At 36.0% G+C, this 21,046-nt stretch overlaps 1 protein-coding gene across 1 annotated transcript in view; it reads right to left on the minus strand.

Moving 5' to 3' along the window:
* LOC138698456 (guanine nucleotide exchange factor for Rab-3A-like) overlaps positions 1-21,046 on the minus strand; it is a 508,755-nt gene that overhangs the window by 360,345 nt on the left and 127,364 nt on the right. Inside the window, exon 2 of the mRNA XM_069824400.1 lies at positions 9,304-9,394. The gene's annotated coding sequence lies outside the window, so the exon portion shown is untranslated. The remainder of the gene's footprint in view (positions 1-9,303; positions 9,395-21,046) is intronic.

Here is a 21,046-nt window from a genome sequence, read left to right on the forward strand (position 1 = left end):
TATAAACCTCCGAGGTCACCGTTGAATTACTGATCATGAAAAACGTAATTTTCGTTACTTCAGAGGGAGTATATAAACCTCCGAGGTCACCGTTGAATTACTGATCATGAAAAACGTAATTTTCGTTACTTCAGAGGGAGTATATAAACCTCCGAGGTCACCGTTGAATTACTGATCTTGAAAAACGTAATTTTCGTTACTTCAGAGGGAGTATATAAACCTCCGAGGTCACCGTTGAATTACTGATCATGAAAAACGTAATTTTCATTACTTCAGAGGGAATATATAAACCTCCGAGGTCACCGATGAATTACTGATCATGAAAAACGTAATTTTCGTTACTTCAGAGGAGTAGACTATATAGACCTCAGAGGTCTCCGACTCTTACGTCGTTGAATTACAAGTGATATGCCAGGGAAATGAGTCCAGGGCATAACGCTGAAAGTTATTCAGCCTTTGCTCTTAATGGTTTGAGAAAAAAAACCGGGAAAACCCTAAACTAGGTAACTTGTCCCAACCAAGATTTGAACCCGGGACCGCTCGTTTCACTGTGAGACAAGCTAATCTTTACTCCTTAGCGGTAGACAATTCAGTTTTAAAGTACTGTAATTTGATATTGCCAGAAGAAATTAGTGTCATATTAAACCATTTCATATAGTACAGCCTAATGTGACGCCATAGAGTTAAAAACTGAACTACGGAATTCCGATATGAAATCGTCGTAATGCGGAAAATATGTGAAACTGATTGGAGAAATTACATAAGCGGGAATTTACGGTCCGAAGGTCGTACAGTCAAGAAGTTGAATTGGAAGAGGCCGTAGCACGTGCAGTTGTTAGAGAAGGTCACTTTCCATAAGGCGCATTTGTGAGGATGTGAATTCCACTTAGTGCTTAAACAGTATTGCTTTTAGTCTATGATTATCTGAGAAAAACAGTTGCTAGTCATAACATGAACCTAACAGAAAATAGAAGAGGTTTCCAGTTTCAGATATCATGGTTAAATTGATTCATATGCAATACAAAAGTCAGCATTATTATATAGCCACAGTTAAGCAGCACAATATTTGAATGCAAATTTTAGTAAAAAAGTGTTCGAGCTGTGAAGGTCTCTATCACTGACAAATGGACGATTTAAAAAATTTTCAGCGGTTTTAAAGAAATCGTAACGGTTGCGTGAAACGACTATATTTTAATTGAAGCCCTGATCGCACATAACAAATTGATCAGCCTAACTTCATGCATTTTAAAGATCAGAACTTTTATCAATTTCACTGTGCTGCCGTCTAGCGACTGGGAAAGTCACAATATAACCCTGATGGCATTGCATGGAGTAATAGCACAGTCTAGTATATACAGTCACGTAGCTCAATACGTAGTAAATATGCATACACAGATAGTTGCTCATCACTAGGATCGCTAATATCGCCTCATTACAGACAATGCGAAATAGTACCGGCACAGTCTACTGTTTCTAGCACCCTCGAAACTCAAGCTTCGTGACTGTATATAGTAGACTGTGGTATATAATAGCTTGCAGCCGTACTGCCATCTAGAAGTCGTTACCGAAAATTAATTTTCGACAGTGGAGATCCTGGTGGTTGTTCTCTTATACACATATGTTGCTATTTCATAACCAGAGACCGGAAGTTTAGGCATTATGAATCATTAAAATAGGCAGGCAAAAAGGGATAATAAATAGCTAAAATACGCAATAAAAGCAGTTACAGAAACCTTGCACTAGACCCATTTATTTACTAGATCACACTATTCAGTAACTCGATCGTCATATTTTGAAGAACTTTAAAGTTTTAAACAAAATGCTAGTGTTGTACTTGAAACAAAAATGAAAATGGTACGCTTACTGTTATCCATTTTTGCACGGCAGCACTCATTGTTGCAAAGAGAATATGAACTGACTGAAAGACAATAATATACATTCAGTGAAGTCACTTTCATTGTAGCGGTTATAGAAATAAATTAAAATATACCTTTAGGCAATTTTAATAATAAATTAATAAATTATAGATAAAATAATCAAATAAAGGCAAAAAATCATTTATTTTGTATTTTATATTTAAAAAGGCAGAAAAGGGCAACATAAAACTGTGACGTTTCAATCACAAAGGTATCATTCGTACAGATTTACTTTCAAAATGAAGATAGATTTAACACATTTAAAAAGGCATTCTGCAACGTTTCGGTCTCTGTTCATAACATGGGAATGGCCAATGAGATATATGAGCCGTTGAGAGCAGAAGTGGTGTTTGTCAAAAATGGATAATAAGGATTAAAGCAAACATTTTGTAAAATACAGTGCAAAGTAGCAATTAATATTCAATTTATTTAAATTATTAGTAGTCAGTGGATAGCACGAAAGACATATTAATTGTTAATTTGCGCTGTATTTTACATAATTTTTTACTTTAAACCTCATTACACAATTTTGACTTACACCACTTTTGCTCTGAACGGCTCATATTATGTGATCAACAGGCAGCGCATTTTCGTTTCCAAACGTACAGCCGATCGAGTAGTTTCTTGTGGTAGCTACGTCTATTACGTCACGTGGATGCGTAAGCAAGGTCTAATTGCAAGCAGGTACGCATGGGCTCATTAAATAATAATGATGTAATGTATTATAAATATGCCTCTGTAACGTAATATGACGTAGAAACAACATTCTCTTAGTTTAAACTAATTTTATGTGATGTTCGTAAAAGATTTGTATTTCATAAACTCAGAATAATATGTTTTCGTACACTGCAACGGGATGGGTTTTGATAAACGAATTATTTCTATATATATTGTAAAATATAAATATTGATAATTTGTATATTGATTTTTCTTATTATTATTTTGTCCCTGTAACGTCATGTGACGTAGGAAGAACATTTTCTTAGCTAAAAACAATTTTTATTGGCAGTTATAGTAAAATATATGAATTTCATAATCTCTGAGTAGGCCTATATATGTTTTTGTTCACCGTAACGGAGTTGATTTCGTTAAATGAATTAATTGAATATATTATAGAGTATTTACAGTTCATGTGTATCATGTTTACTATTATATACAATATATATTACTTACTTACTTACTTACTTACTTACTTACTTACTGGCTTTTAAGGAACCCGGAGGTTCATTGCCGCCCTAACATAAGCCAGCCATTGGTCCCTGTCCTGAGCAAGATTAATCCAGTCTCTATCATCATATCGCTGGCTCAATAGTACAAGGTTCTATGTCTATATAAAAAATATTACTACATACACCCTTGCAACATTTAGCCAGCGATATCCCATCTCCCTCAAATCCATTTTAATATTATCTCCCCACCTACGTCTCGGCCTTCTCAAAGGTCTTTTTCCCTCCGGCCTCCCAACTAACACTCTATATGCATTTCTGGATTCTCCCATGCGTGCTACATGCCCAGCCCATCTCAAACGTCTAGATTTAATGTTCCTAATTATGTCAGGTGAAGAATACAATGCGTGCAGTTCTGTGTTGTGTAATTTTCTCCATTCTCCTGTAACTTCATCCCTCCTAGCCCCAAATATTTTCCTAAGCACCTTATTCTCAAACACTCTTAATCTATGTTCCTCTCTCAAAGTGAGAGTCCAAGTTTCACAGCCATACAGAACAACCGGTAATATAATTGTTTTATCAATTCTAACTTTCAGATTTTTTGACAGCAGACTAGATGACAAAAGCTTCTCAACCGAATAATAACAGGCATTTCCCATATTTATTCTACGTCTAATTTCCTCCCGAGTGTCATTTATATTTGTTACTGTTGCTCCAAGATATTTGAATTTTTCCACCGCTTCGAAGGATAAATCTCCAACTTTTATAGTTCCATTTCGTACAATATTCTGATCACGGGAGATAATTATATACTTAGTCTTTTCGGGATTTACTTCCAACCCTATCCCTTTACTTGCTTCAAGTAGAATTTCCGCGTTTTCCCTAATTGTTTGTGGATTTTCTCCTAACATATTCACGTCATCCGCATAGACAAGAACCTGATGTAACCCGTTCAATTCCAAACCCTCTGTGTTATCCTGAACTTTCTTAATGGCATATTCTAGAGCGAAGTTAAAATGTAAAGGTGATAGTGCATCTCCCTGCTTTAGCCCGCAGTGAATTGGAAAAGCAGATCTTTGTGACTATGTGAAATAATTAAAAATTCATCCTTTAGTGATGATTTCAATGATTTCTCACCAGCCTACTTGAGCGACATGGAATGCGATATTTTATTAAAACTCTTACTAATTGATACTACCTGAAGAACGGATTCCAACACACCTGAGTTAACAGACATTGACGACTCCTTTCACGCAAAAAAGTGTCTCTGTATTACCCTGCTGTCACGGCCATTAATAATCTTGCCTGGTTATAAATATTTAAATTCCGACACACAGTTTTTCATTTGCGTACATCTTCCCACGCGATTCTTCCCAACCCGCGGAGCGCGACGGATCACGTTCTGCTCGATTTGCCTGTGAATTCCTGGAGATCCTGCTTTCAATTCTAGGCGAACCTCTCATCCAACATCCTTTTTAAGTTCTTTCTTTACCTTCTGCTATTACTGTTCAAACCTGAAATGTATTCTACAAGCCTATTCGCATGAGCAGCGAATTGATGATCAATAATCTACTGGCGAGGTACCTCGCAGGTAACTGTGGGTCTTCGAACCAGTGTGCTCTCCTCCTCGCACATCCCCGGTAGCAACATTACTTCATTCTGTCGGATCCTCCGACAGCCCGTCACTCATTCGTTGTGTAAACAGAAGGGCGCTGTGCCAAGAGCGAGAACAACTGCAATGCTATCCGGTGTCAAGCAGCAGCTCTTTCTGCCCGTCACTGAATTCTTAGTAAACTGAATTTCATTAAACAAAGACTAGATTAGCTAGCTTATCGAAACCACAATCTCATTTGTAAAATAATTTCTAAAAAGTAAATTAGTTTTAATTTAAGAGAATAACGCTAAATGTGAAAATAACACCAATTTAAGTAGTTTCTCTGCTCTTAATAGGATAAGACTCTGTGCCTTTTCACGTGAATACCAGTGTTGCCAGTTCCAATTCGAAAACTTCCTCAACCAAACAGGCAAAAATTTCCCTAAATTTCCTCAGCATCTCCAAGGTCTTTGCATGTCTGCAAATGTTGGATTGTTGCAGGAAGTGCTGGGTAACATATGAAAAATGGATGGTTTGATCAGTCGCAAATACTAGTAAAACTTCAATATTACCCCAATGCTGTTCTGCAATACCTATACCTAAGTGTTTAAATCAGACTAAGACATAACATGTGTTATTTACGTTAAGTGATCTCACAATTTACAACTTTGAGTCATCTGCTAAACTTTCACGAATTGTAGGTAGGTACTGGATCCCAAATTATCTTGGGCCCCCATATTGATTATGTTTGTACTAAACTCCCAAGAGTTATTTATTTATTAAGCAAATTGAAAATACTGGTGCTCAAAACATATTATGTAAGAAACTTGTGCTTATTTTGCCTTAGTAGTATAATAACCTACGGTATTACCACAGTCTAGTATATACAGTCACGAAGCTTGAGTTGTGAGGGTACTAGAAACAATAGACAGTGCCGGTAATATTTCGCATTGTCTGTGATGCGATAGTAGCGATCCTAGGGGTTAGCAACTATCTATGAAACTGCGGAGCTTTAATGTTTAATGTTTTCCCGTATATATTTTGTTACTGAGGATGCCGAAAACGTGTATTTCCGTGAAAATTTTAAATTGATTTTCTGCAGCATCATAATACTTCCTCTACACAATTCACAATGATTTTAAAAATTATATTAATAAATGACTTTCAATTACAGGGATTTGAGTAGTGACTCCTCCACTGTAAACAGTGCACGAATAACCTGCGCAGTTGACGCAGCGTCGTCGTCCCGTCTCGAGTGCATCGGAATGTGGAACCGGTTCCCGCTCTCCTTGACCTTCGCGCGGGCCTCACTCCCCGTCAGGGAAAAGTGATGCCATCAAACCCGTTGCTGCCCGAGTGCGGGGTTCGATACTCGCCTCGTGTTACATTCACTCAGTGGAATGAATGTAAACAAAAATTTCAGTTCCGAACTTCTCAGCCTTTCACCATATATTTGTCGTCTCCAGTGAACAAAAATGATGGAATTGGAAACTTCTAAGCCCCGTAATACTGGTGACAGACTACAGTCGCTAATCGCGATTAGCATTATCGCGATTAGCTCCGATCGCGATTACCGAAAATGTGGTGACACACTAGGTCCCGTCTGGTCAACGGCTGAATTACCATAGAGGAAACAATTTTCTCTATGTACATACGTATATGTTTGTTTCCCTCCTGGACAACACCTAAAGTTCATACTTTCTGTTCATGTTTGTTCATTGTTTCCCCCCCCCCCTTTTTGTTGTTTCTTGCAGCTTGATATGGGAATTTATTTGTTAAAATAATTATGTGCTTTACAATGTAAACTGATACAATTTATATCATTACTATTTATATTATTTTGAAAAGAGATTTTATAACCTATAAAATTTATATCATCATGCCAAAAGTTTATATTATTTTGTAATAAAACATATTTTTAAAATCAACCCTAACCTGAACGATAGCTCCGTAATGGAGACTGAAATTGAAAATCTGAAAAAGAAACCAGTTCCACTTTGTAATCCATTATTTATTGAAATTGAAATATCTTTCATCAGCCTTTTATTGCTCTCTCTCTCTCTCTCTCTCTCTCTATATATATATATATATATATATATATATATATATATATATATATATATATATATATACTTATGAATAGTTCGTCTGTCATTTGTTAATATATTTCTTTTTACTTTTCTCACATCTGCATTCAATTTCTCCACTACGTCTAATGGTAGCCAAATTCATTTTCTAGCCATTCATTTTCGTTTCTATTTCATATGATACAATGGAAGGGGTAACAAAATTCCACAGCAGAAGCTATCACGACTTCCTAAATAATATAAATCAAGATGATTAGAAACCAAAGATTACTAAAATGTTACTTTCGTTCACTGGGCCGTGCCTCAGCGCGATTATCTAGTTCTGGAAACAGGATTTAGCTCCTGATCGCGATCGGTTAGGTCGATAATCGCGATTAGTGACTGTAGTCTGTCACCAGTATAACACACTTGAAGCGTTTTCGCTAGCGAGAAATGTGTTGCGAGAAAGAAGCGAAGAGCCTTCCTCCACACACTTGGCTAGTTCTCGCTATCACAGATCACACCTCGCTATGATCATCTATGCACTGCCTTCATGCAGAAAGCATATTTATCTGATTATAGTAATGACTCGTTGGGGGAAATATTATAGGTTATGTATTTACGTCTATTGTCGTACTTAAATATATACCCTGTAAGTATATTGTCTACTTTACAAATTACGTACGAACGCTATGTTGAATCTGAGTATTCAGATGATGAGGAAATGGAGTTACATGAACATATTTTGTTCATGAAAAGAAGAAGTAGGCCTAAAATTAAAGCCTGAATTATCTGAAAATCACATTGTATCTTACGAAAATAAGGATGAGTTTTGGACATTGGTTTCGATTTTAATGATGATACGTTTAGGCGTTATTTCAGGTTCAATGGACCACAGTTTTTTTTTTTTTTTGCCATTCATGATATGATAGAGAATTCTTTGCTATATTCTGATTAAAATTACGTAAACTGTTAAGACATATAGATACATTATTTCAAATGTTTAATCAATACTATTAAATCTCATCAAAATAAAATATAGCCCTATTTATTTTCAGATAATCTGATATTTGTCTCCAGATTTCTTCTTTAAGTTTCGTGTTTTTATAGTTTTCATATCATGCTTCATATAAATAGGCCTACGGGTGATATCGTACAAGTTCGATAAGTTTCAGACTGCAATTATCAGCCATCTTCCTCATTTTCAAATAAAAACAATACAATTCATCGCCACCTGTGATATCTTTTTCTACATTCAATCGTCATAAAGAGTATAAATGTCAAACATCTTTGATAAATGTGTCAAGAAAATTCGCTGAGCTACCGATTCCAGCAAGAAACTCGCGCGAGGTTTTTGCCTCGAGCGAGAATCTCTTCCAGTGTGTGAACGTCCATTTGAATCCATGTTATCAATTTTTTAATTTTCTCGCAACACATTTCTCGTTGGCGAAAACTCTGCAAGTGTGTTACGGGCCTAATGTATGCGTGGTATAACTTAGTAGTTTGTTCAGTGTACACATAATTATGAAATGCAGCATGAAGTCGGCCATTACTTAAGAGTGTTGTTCTTGTGACGGAATCGTGTTCCATGATGAGTAGGTAGAGACAACATAAAAACGTGAATTCATTATGATCAATAGCTGAAGTTCCTTTAAGCTAGTCTTGCTAGTTTTTATTGTTTAACGGTTGGCCTATCTGCTAATCTTTCCCCACGATCCTCTCAATGTAAAATGTGTAAAGTATACGTAAACATTAGTGTTGAACAACGATCGAGAAAGCAAGACTAACAGCGCCCGCAAAGCCGAAAACCCGCACGACAATGTTCTATACTTCGCGTCGTTGACGTAAAGACTGCTTGTGAGTGTTTCGAGAAGTCGAGATTGATCTCTCCCGAAGTCCCGAACGTCAAGCAGCCTTGAATCGCCACGTGACTGAACTTTTATCTACTTTGGCAACTGTTATATATGTATAAATAATCGAATAGCCTATTTGAAACATTATCTCTACCTTTCAGTGTATAATAATCCGTTCCCCAGTCTTTATTTAATTACTAGGCCCGTATTAAAAGGCTAGGAATTTTCTTTTCATATGTTTGAGATCAAGGGTGCAATCTCAAGTAAAAAATATTAACGTTATATTTTATGTTTCTTTGAAATGAAAATTTATTTGAGAAGTGGTTTTTTTTCTATTTATATAACCATATATAATATCATGTAGTAGAACCAGAATATTTTTATAACTAAGATACTGTTTTCTTTTGTCTTTTTGTCTCATTTAAACATTTATAATGTTATTTATTTCAATGATGTATGTTATTCAAAGTTACGAAATCTTTCCACTCCTACCAAATGCTGTTTCGAGAATGATGAGCGAGACTCGAAGCGCACGAAAATGACGAGACGAGACGAGACGAGACTCGAAAGACATATGCAACGAACACAGCGAGCGAGAGCGGCAGTTAGTTTTATTCATCTCCATTAAACGTAACGCCAGCGTAACTTAATCAGATAGACTTACAGCACGGTATATCTACAAAAATAAATAACGTTTATGTTACCAACCTTTAAAAAGAGATGTGTGCAGAATTTCCTTTCAGCATTTCCAGAAAGTCTTCATGCTCCAGACCGAGTCCTTATATCCTCAAGGCAGGACCTGCAGAAAAAATAAGTAGACCGTGTTTGTTAATTTGTTCGCTATGTCTTTCGTACAAAACACAAAATTTGTTAAGCATTTCTCCAACAAACCATGTTGCGTTCTTTTTTTAAATCACTAAACCGCAGCACACATAACAAATAGTTCCTAACGCATTTAATATAGGAGTTATGACGTGATATGTTTCGTGTAGCGAAGATTTTGCATTTGGAGTAAATTTTCATTATATTGACATTTTAACCCTTAATTACTTCGTAAGACATTTTTCATTAACAACAACAGACACAGCTTCAAATTCTCTACGTCACTATGTGTTTTTATCGATTACTAGGTTTATATATTTTACGAAAATGTGGCAATCTCGTTAGATTAGAAAAGGATAGTGCTTATGGTGAAATCCATGAGAAGAAAAGAGACGGGCTATTCCATATAAAATCGATCAGTAAAAAACCTCGCATTTTTTTAATACTCTAATTTTTCCCTATTTATACAAGGTGCTGAGGACAGTGCATTTTCAAAAATATACTATCGAAAGTCAAACGGTTTTCGTATTATTGAGCGACAAATTTAGCGTATTTTAGAAAAACAAGCCTCTTTCAGCGCTCAGAACTCTGGAACCATTTACTGCAGAACATTGAACGGGAGCTCATTTTGAAGCTGACATTTGGTAGGTTATGTTAAGGGGACACTCAACTATATTTTGGAACTTTTTTCCTATTTGACCAATCTTTTTCAAATTTGGAGAAAAAGTTTAATATACACATGGAAAATAACATGCAAAATCTCAGCTCATTAGATCCAATACTTTTAAAAATAAAAAATATTTCAATTTTTAATCAATCATTAATTGAAATATCACTTTTAATTACCATTTTTTATTTTTTGGCTTTGTGCATTTGACTGTGACTTCTCAATGAATAGGGAAAGAATTCTGCATATTGATTTAGTTCTGTGACGTAAATAAGTGTAGAAATTTAATTTTTCATTTCTATGACACTTTTTCTCCAATTTTTAAGTTGAGTGTCCCCTTAAGAAGTAATCCTTATTTTTATTGTATACAGAGAGACAGATAATCTGATTTTACTTACTTTTAGGTTTTTTGCCCATTTGTAAAAACTGTAAAAAAATGTTGAGAAAAAACCTTGCATTATTAATAGGGACTTCGGCATTGTTTGCTTAGTGGTTCGGCAATAAGTTTCGAGGGTATTAAATAAATTATTTTCACACGCCTAGACTTGAAAGGCGCAGTACTGCACCCACTGGCCGACAGCTGAAGAGAAGCGAGCGTTGGGCGTCAGTTTACTCCTGTGTTTATGAAAACCTGTGATAAAGCTAGCCCAGCTATGCGCTATTAGACGAAATATGACGTGTTTGTCTCCTGGCCTTGCTTGTCTCGGCTAGCTCCCGTCTCACAGTCAGCTGGTTACTTCACGCGCGAAGTATTTATTTTCTTTATTCGATATTTTCAATACTTTCTTAATAACGTTGCACCAGTAAAAAATATGTGTTTATTTGTACTTTCAATGCGGAATCTAACCATATATTTTAAAAATATTTTTTTCGTGGTCAAAGTCGTCTTAATGAAGAAAAATCTAAATTTCTCCATTTCCGCAAAAAGTAAGAAAAACTGTTTACATGTCAATATAAACTTTAATTTCTCAGCATCAAAATAAACCATGATTTTGATCATTGGGTGAAAGGGTTTCGGAGCCACAACAGTTTAAAGTTGCTAATTTTATGAAAATACGATAAATTTAAATATTTTTAATTTAAACACTATGAAGTTCTGATGCCTCAAACTTTGCACAAAGCATTGTATCACAGTTGTCAACGGACAGAAAAAGTTTCATTGTATTTAAAAATTGCAAGGTTAATTTTCTCTTTATTTCGGTCGATTTGAGATGGAATAGCCCGAATACTCTATATACCAATACTGAGCTTTGAATAATACGGAACAATCAATTGCGACCCATGTTTTCCGCGTTGATAAGACGCAGCCAGCATTACAAACTCCATGTTTAGCTTATCTAATCGATAGGGATTATCTAGAACGCAGTTCCTTGTCCTAGTGCATAATGCAGCTCTACAGAAGTCAAAAGAATATTTAGAGTCCATTAATTTGGGAGGCATTTGAGGCCAGAATTCAATCAAGTTGGTTATGTATTGTGAATTTTATTAGTAACAACAATATAATTTATTCGCCACAACAATAATTCCTTTCTACAATTCACCTTAACGCTCTCGTCAACAATTGGATCTTCACTCAACACAGTATTCGTTATAGCACTCCACCGACGACAATGACAATTTACTTGGACTATTACGCACAACAATGAACTGTTATTCTTAACTAATATTTACAAAGCACTATTTACAAATCAGAACTACCAGTTCTCAGTTCACAGTTCTTCCATCTCAGTCACTCGAGTTCACAGTATCTCGAACCACAGACTTTCAGAGACAGTTCACTGTACTCGAACTCGGGTCCCTCCAACTGCGGTCCACTGCACTCGAACTCAGGTCCCTCCAACTGCGGTCCACTGCACTCGAACTCAGGCCTTCGGATGCTGACGCAGATGCGAACGCACACTCGAGTCGAACTCCGGCACACCAGTCTGGCTTGCTTGCTCTGGCTTACTCACTGACCGAATAACTGAAAACTCTAAACTGCAAAACTGCTGTCGTTCCTTCGCGTCCGTAATTTATAACCACAGCGACGTAGCCTCGAAGGTTCCACGCGTCTCTAGAGATGGCACTCCAGAAAAATCCCGAGCCCTCTCCTCTCTACCAGCACCAGATGCGCGCGCACTCTCTCTCCACTCTCTCGCCGCGTTGGCCCTTTTCCCCTCTCCGCCGCGCGCCATCCCAAAGTGCTCCGCGCGATCTTCTCTCTTGCGGGACGCTGGTCGTGAGTTCGAATCTCACGTCGCTGTCACAGTATAAAGAACTGCTGCTGACATTGAGTAGCCTACTACTGAAACTGAAGACTAAAATTATACCAGTGAAAGTGACTGATTGCTGATTGATCAATTTCATTTCGCATAATGGGGGGTGTATTGACGCAAAAACTAATTTGTAAACTCTCGTCTATCCTAACATTCCTTTTTATGCTTGATGAACTTTTCCAAACGAACTTCTATTCCAGAAACTTAAGTAACATTTTCTTCTCTCCCTTTTTAAGACCAATATGGAACGAACTTGCCAGATCAGTGTTTATCTGTAATAGATTTTCCTACATTTTAAATAGCATTTTTGTAGTTTTTTGTGGTATTTTTGCATTTTTAACAACTTCTATTGTTATTTTAAATATATGCCAAATACTAAAAAGATACTTTTTAGGCACAGATATTAGTGTCCGGGCATTTATAGGACTTCATGGTCCATTTAGACATTTTAGGTCCTATAAAAAATATGAAAGTTAGAATTTATAAAACAGTTATATTACCGGTTGTTCTGTATGGTTGTGAAACTTGGACTCTCACTTTGAGAGAGGAACAGAGATTAAGGGTGTTTGAGAATAAGGTACTTAGGAAAATATTTGGGGCTAAGAGGGATGAAGTTACAGGAGAATGGAGAAAGTTACACAACACAGAACTGCACGCTTTGTATTCTTCACCTGACATAATTAGGAACATTAAATCCAGACGTTTGATATGGGCAATGCATGTATGGGCGAATACAGAAATGCACATAGAGTGTTAGTTGGGAGGCCGGAGGGAAAAAGACCTATGGGGAGGCCGAGTCGTAGATGGGAGGATAATATTAAAATGGATTTGAGGGAGGTGGGGTATGATGGTAGAGACTGGATTAATTTTGCTCAGGATAGGGACCAATGGCGGGCTTATGTGAGGGCGGCAATGAACCTCCGGGTTCCTTAAAAGCCAGTAAGTAAGTAAGTAAGTAAAATTTTAACAGGGGATCCTGTGTACACGAAACGTAGAGATATCTGAATGACATAGTCTAGGACGCAGCAAACAAAATAGGAACGGAACTAGAAATTAGTTCCCTAGTCATAACCAGGGTGCGAATTAAGATTTCTAATGAGGAGGGGGGGATAGAATCCTAGTTGGAGAATACCAAACATAAAATTATTATTATCCTCATTCAATACGGCTCAACGCTTCGTCGCACTGAGTTGCTTGTCTTGCATCTTGATCAGAATAATAATTAGAGATGGCCGATATTTCACAAACCGATATTTTGTCACAGATATTTTTTTGTCACAGATAAACCTGTGACTGATGACGCGAAATATCTGTGACAAAATATCGCTATCGAAATCTGCTCCGTATTCAGTACTCTGTGACTGATATTTTCTCCTCTACGTCGTAGGCAACGAGTTAGATACTAATTAGTCGTAGGTTTGCGCGTGCGCATGATACAAATAACAGCAATCTGGGGGTAGTTTCTCCATCTTATTATAAATGATGTAGTTATTACACGATTTAAATAATAACACCATTGGTTACCAGTACTTAATCTTGTGTAAAATCCTGTCTGAACAACTCTTTTGTTTTGTAATTATTTTCCAATGTTTTCCCGAATACTTATGTTTCATTAATTTTTATTCTATGACTCAATATTATAATGTTAATGCACGATTTAATATAATTTATCCATTATATTATATACAATAAAAAGGATTAATTTTTAAAACGATTAGGATAATCATATAACCTCAATTTCTCCATACCCAACTACATTTAAAAATGATCAACTGGTTCAATATCTATAATATAATCTCTTGGTACATGAGGTTAACTTTTGACATGTTACTGTTCAGTTAGGTAAGTATTTATTTATTAATGGTATATGTACATAATTTATTTGTTGGATTTTCCCATATAAATCACTGATGAGTGGTGTGTATAGAGAAATCGTATTCATATTTCACTGATCTTCAATATTTCCTACTAATTTTTATCGGTGTGACAAAATATCGGTGTAATTCATGTTACGTATCGATATAAAATATCGGTGTGACAAAATCACCGATAAAAGTCACAGATATTTAATTGTCACAGTCACAGTTGTCACAGATACTTGAAAATATCATTTAAGCTCATCTCTAATAATAATTATATCCATGAGCAGGCTCAAGATAAGATGTGTAATTCCTAAGTTATTGATTGTTATTAGCTTGCGGTGATGATAATACGTCAATATTATTCTTTTTGCTTGCTTTATACCCACCACGCTTTATAGTTCATAAAGTAAGTACATATACTCGTATTAAAACAATTATATTTTTTTAGGGGGATAGATCTTATCCCTGGCATGGATGTTAATATGAATTTATGAGAGGGGAATAACTTTCCAACAGGGAGGAAATCTCCCCATCCCCCGAGTTAGTTCGTACCCTGCTCATAACCTCATTCATAATCTTGGCCCTAATTATAATTCTAGTTTCGTAGTAATCAGTATGTAAGAGCGGCCTGTAAAACACTAACGTAATCCAAGACAGGAAGAGGTTGTAGGGGTCTGCTCTCAGACCGGGCCCTGGCTGCTTACGTCACGATGCAGCCCACTCTGCGTGGAGCACAATAGCGGCTAATTGAGCGTTTATTTGTCTGAAATGCTAGCTGAATTACCGCTCGTTACTTTCTATTGAAAGCGAGTACAATGTGACTTCATGAAACAATTACAAAATAGTGCGCCGCGCTCCGGCATACGTAATGAAGGGACAGAGCGAGCGACGACTGCCTTCAAGCGCAGACCACCCTACGAGGCCGGGAGAACACAGTACAATATGTACAGTACCTATGGGGAATGGAATTTTCGGGAGCGGGCACTATGACCCAGCCAAGGTTGGCATGTTAAAATTGTTTATGCTCGACCATGCTGAAATGTAGTAATTATACACCTGGTAGCAGCCCTTTAATGGACCTCATTAAAGTACACCTATTCATTAAAGTTCAGGTGTTCCACCAATCAGAATATGAAAGCGCAAGTATCGATTATTCTCGGATATGCAATCGAAAGACAACTAGCGAAACGTCACGGAGGCTGGAAATCCAATACTGTCGCAGAAGGTTATGTTGAAGAATCGAGCCAAAATAAAATTGAAATCTCAACTACAATATTAAATTCAGTCCAAAAAAAAAAAACCAACACACAAATTAACATCAATTCACCATCATCTTCCAGCCTTTCACAAAGCACATTCCCGCAAATTCATTTCACCAATTGCACAATAAATCACCTATATTTGAAATAAAGTCAGTTCTGTTACTATAATAATTAGCATTAATTGTAAATAATATTCACATAAATTCAATTTGTCATCTCGTTTTTCAATGTCTAATTCAATTTTAAGGTTATATCAAGATTAATGTTTATTTTACTCTCTAGATTATATCAAGGTCAGTGTCGACATATGTTTCTCGGAAAAAAAATCAATACTTTCGCGTCTGCGCACATCTCACAATTTACGAGGTATTGCACAAGGTCAGTTCCGCTCCTCAGTCAGATAAGAATAACATGAATAACTTACTTATGAATAATTTCAAGTTAGAAATATGGTCGAGCATAAAAAGTCGTATGAAACTTGCCTATAATGGTAATTAAGACGCTCGTATGAAAATTATGAAACTCGCTTGCGCTCGTTTTATAAACATACTCTCGTCTTAATTACTACCATTATAGGCTCGTTGCATAATGTAGGTACTATTGAAACAGTATCCTTTAATTAAAAGAAGTTTAAACACAAGAGAAAATTCTAACAACCTCTCTTCTTTCTAACGGACAAATTATTATTATTTGTCACCAAGAAGGAATCGTTCGCACACTTGTGAATTTTACATTACAGAAAGAACAATATTTCCTTAATAGGCTTAAATCTACGAGTATGTCAGTCAGTGAAGACGTTCTTTAATACGTTCAGACATCATCATCATCATCATCATCATCATCATCATCATCATCATCATCATCATCATCATCATCATCATCATCATCATCATCATCATCATCAGGGACTAGGCCTTTCGACCTGTTCCGTCCTCTCAAAGAAACTGGTCCATCCATCTCTTCATAGGTCTTCCTCTCTCTCTTCTTGCTTTAGGCTTATACTGTAAGATTTTTTTGGGAATGCGGGAATCTGGCATCCGCGCCACATGATCATAATAATTTTCTTGATATTTTTTTAAATTTTATTATTTAAATTAAATATGTTCACTTCTTCTCTTATTGCATTATATTGTTTATCTGAGCTTCTATATCCACCAACTGCCCTCAAGAATCTCGTTTTTAATACTTCTATTTTATTTTTTTACTTTTTGTAAGAGCCCAGCATTCCGAGCCGTAAAGAAGAGTTGGAACCGCCAAGACTTTATAATATATTAAAATCGTATCTTTTCGTGTTTTGTTTAAAAGTGTCCTAATTTTATTGTTCTCTATTGAAACTCTGTAATTTCTTTTGTAAGTCTAGTTCACTTGTGGTGCCGATTTCACACCCTAAATATCTGAAATTTGTAACTTGTTCTATGGAACTATTATTGATTAAAATTTTACATCGTAGTTGAGTTTTACCCTGGAAAGCTAAAATTTTGGTTTTTATTGGAGATTCATTCATAGTGTTCACTGCAAACCCATAATTCTCCAATCTTTCCTATTTTCTGCCTTCCTATTAATATCGTCCATCATCCGATATCTTCTTCTGCCCCGAACTTTTCTCCCGTTCACCATTCCTTTCAGTGCATCCTTCAGAAGGTAGTTTCTTCTCAACCAGTGACCCAGCCAATTCTTTTTCCTCTTTCTGATCAGTTTCAGCATTATTCTTTTTTCAGCCACTCTTTCCAACACAGCTTCGTTTCTTATTCTGTCTGTCCACTTCACACGCTCCATCCTTCTCCATACCCACATTTCAAATGCTTCTATTCGCTTCTCTTCACTTCGTCGTAATGTCCATGTTTCTGCCCCATAGGCCTACAATGCTACACAAAGCACTTCACTAGTCTCTTCCTTAGTTCTTTCTCCAGAGGTCCGCAGAAGATGCTCCTTTTGCTATTAAAAGCTTCCGTTGACATTGCTATCCTCCTTTTGACTTCTTGGCAGCAGCTCATGTTATTGCTTATAGTACACCCCAAGTATTTGAAGCTGTCCACTTGCTCTACTGCCTCATTTAGAATTTGGAAATTTACCTTCTTTACTTTTCTTCCTATGACCATGGTCTTCGTCTTGTTGGCATTAATCTTCATTCCATACTGCTCACAGCTGTCATTTAGCTCCAGTAGCATATCCCTTAGTATCATCTCCTCTTCTGCTAACAACGCCATATCATCAGCAAATCTTAGACACTTTATTCTTCTTCCTCCTACTATCACTCCTCCCATGTTCTGAAAAGAGTTTTTCACTAAATCTTCCAAGTAGATGTTGAACAGGGTAGGTGATAAAGGACATCCTTGTCGTACTCCTCTCCCAATTTCACTTCCTTCTGACATTTCTTCTTCTATCCTGACTTTCATTCGTTTCATATAAAGATTACTGAACAGTCTTCTCATAGTTGACATTAGTATACAACATTTCAGTCCTTTAGTTAGTAGTTTCTGAGTAAATGGTTGCTGAATTTAGAACAATAATTTTTTGCAATACTTTTTTTCTGCCATTTTTGTATTAAAACTATGAAAGATAATTTGTTTTCTGTGGCCAGCTCGCAACTCACCAACGTTTGTTTATCACACGGTGCAGAGGACATTAGTCTGTGTTTGATAGAAACAGAGGAAAAAATACTTTATACATTCATATTTATACGCGAAAATACTGTAAATCCAGTACCCTTATAGTTAAATGACAGTGTAGGCACGCATACACGTAACAGCAGCAGACTTATCGCCACTTTCAGAAAAAAAAAATAAAAGTCAGCTTTTAGAGTTGAATCTGCAGACTTAGCGAAAGCGTGTCTGGTTGGCAAGCCTGGGGAATCCGTACAAGATACGGAAGACGGTGCTCTAATTTGTTACACAACGGAGCTGTCGGAACAAACATCGATTGCACAAGGCGCGATACGGCGCAAGAAAATTGTTCCGTCAGCGCGAAATAGCAACAAAGAGACACAAAAGAGTGGATTCCCTGAATCAACTCTTTCCTCTGCACACACTAGTGCAGGGGTTCCCAACCGGTGTGTCGCACAGCCCCATGGAGTGTGTCGCGAAATTGGAATTGAAAAATAAATTTTATGTCATCCAGAAAGTCTCTTTACAACACATTTCTTTTATTTACAACGAAGTCTTTGATATGGTACATTTTATTTTGAGACAGACTTTACCAATGAAACGTGAACCCCTGCAACAATGCTTAGTAATTTGTTTACTCTTCCCACTTTGTAATAAATAGAGTTTAGAATCGTCTGAACATTTTGTATGTATTTATTCACACTGCAATGGGTATAGGCCTATACCCGGTGGCAGTGGTAACTAATTACACTCAATAATGACAATAACTACTCAATAATGACTATAATTGAAATACAATTAATAATAATACTAATAATTAATACTAACAATAATTTATAATAATAATAATAATAATAATAATAATAATAATAATAATAATAATAATAATAATAATAATAATTATAATAATAATAACAGGGAACATCCTAAATTAAATGAAGCACGATCACTTAAAATTACATTTAAAGTAAATATAATTTGTATCTTAAACCTAAGTTCGAACTAAAACCCACAAGTATGATATGTTCATATCTGCACAAGTACCTTTCAACACTACACTGTGAACTCACTCACTGCACTGGAACTACGACACATTTCACTGATTCTATCCTGATTTCACTAACACTTCAAAAACATTTCACTGTTCAGATACTTGCACTGCCACTATAAACTATAAAGATTCACTGACAGGAACACGTTTCACTAACACAACACACTTCACTGACACAACATAATTCTTCACTGATACAACACTTAAATAACAAAATATAATTTACACCCTTTAAATACTGTGTATAATTACCGTCTATTAGTAAAATCCTTAAGCCTATTTATAAATACATTTTTGGTTGTTGGTAAAGCCTTTAGTAAGTCTGCAGGTAAAGCATTCCAGTCCCTGATAGTACGATTGAGAAAAGAAAACTTTCCAGTGTCTTCTTTCCCTCAATTTTGGTCCGTTATAGTTATTGTCAGGGCTATAGTGCGATTATTTTATGAAAAGTGCTTTATTTAGATTTTACCATGGACAAATTTTTAATTCGAAAAAGACAATCTGAATGAAGCTCTGGGTTAGAATTAGATAGCAGCAGTGCTAATTCAAATGTGCGCGGAAATTCCCTTCAGGGTTCACAAAAACGTACTGTCTTTCGTAAATATATTGATGAATACTTGCAATATGGTTTTACATGGCATGGAGTTAAATATAAACAAAATCCCCAGTGTCTTATATGCGGAAATGTTTTGTCAAATCACTAGATGGTGCCGAATAAACTAAAAAGACATTTAGAACTGCCGTTCTCAACGCCATACTTGTTTGAATCTGCATTTTCTACCAAGAAAATAGGGAAATCTAACCGAAGGAAAAGACTACTGCATCTTGAAGATTATTTACGTGTCCTGTGAACCATAATCACATATACAGAAACTCTGTGCAACCCACCAAGAGCAGACTTCACATTAATTTAAATAGGTGAGTTTTCGAAAATGACAATAAAAATCTTTTAGCGGACATCCAGCATAGATAGGTTGGGATTTTTGGCACATAGTTTGTTTGTTTTTTTTTTCTAATTCCACTCAAGTTGCTGCTTGTGTGTGTGTGTGTTTTTTTTTTTTTTTTTTGGAAGATTGTGTGTTAACATCGACCTATCTACAACAGTGGATGCCAACATTACTTAGAAGTTATCAGTGCTTTTTTCTGGCGGAACCCGCTGGAACGGCGTTTCGGCACCTTTTCCTTGCATTTTTCATCTTGCTAGCGAAATATGTGTGAATAACTATGTTTTTAATTTAATTTTTCTTTGAATTTAGCATAGACCTTGAAAGTCTTAGTTGGACGAATAGAAAAATAAAACCGACAAAATTCCTGTGCAGTGAACAGTAATCATCTTCCCGTCCGCTATAAAATATTCTACATAGAGTTCCTCCACAAAATAATAACTGGTTGTCGTTATTATATTGTTATTAATAAAAACAAATAAATGTGTCGCGATATCATGGGAGTTCAGTTAAAGTGTGTCGTCAGTCAAAAAAGGTTGGGAACCATTGCAATATGAATTCAATAGACGAATATCGTTCAAAGACGATGGGCCATTGTCGTGAAATGCATATGTTCTTGCACTATGCCATAGAATATTTTTATATAGACCTATGTCAATGAAGATCGCCATATCAACTTAAGAGGTTATGTAGCGTCGGTGAGATATACATTGTAAGCACATTCACATTATTATTATTATTATTATTATTATTATTATTATTATTATTATTATTATTATTATTATTATTATTAGCTCAGTTTTCACAGGGGAATGTGAAACTAGTTTCAGGAAGAACGTTCGCGACAACATAGTCGTGTTGCGGCTGCGAAAAACATTTGTCAATGTGAAATGTTCACCAGTGTTGCCACAGGCCGAAAGTAAAATGCACCAGATTTCTCTGAAAATTGTACCAGATTATACAGATTTTTTTTTCTATAATGTAC

Source organism: Periplaneta americana, chromosome 4 (genome assembly GCF_040183065.1).
Source record: "Periplaneta americana isolate PAMFEO1 chromosome 4, P.americana_PAMFEO1_priV1, whole genome shotgun sequence".
NCBI classification, from domain to species: domain Eukaryota; kingdom Metazoa; phylum Arthropoda; class Insecta; order Blattodea; family Blattidae; genus Periplaneta; species Periplaneta americana.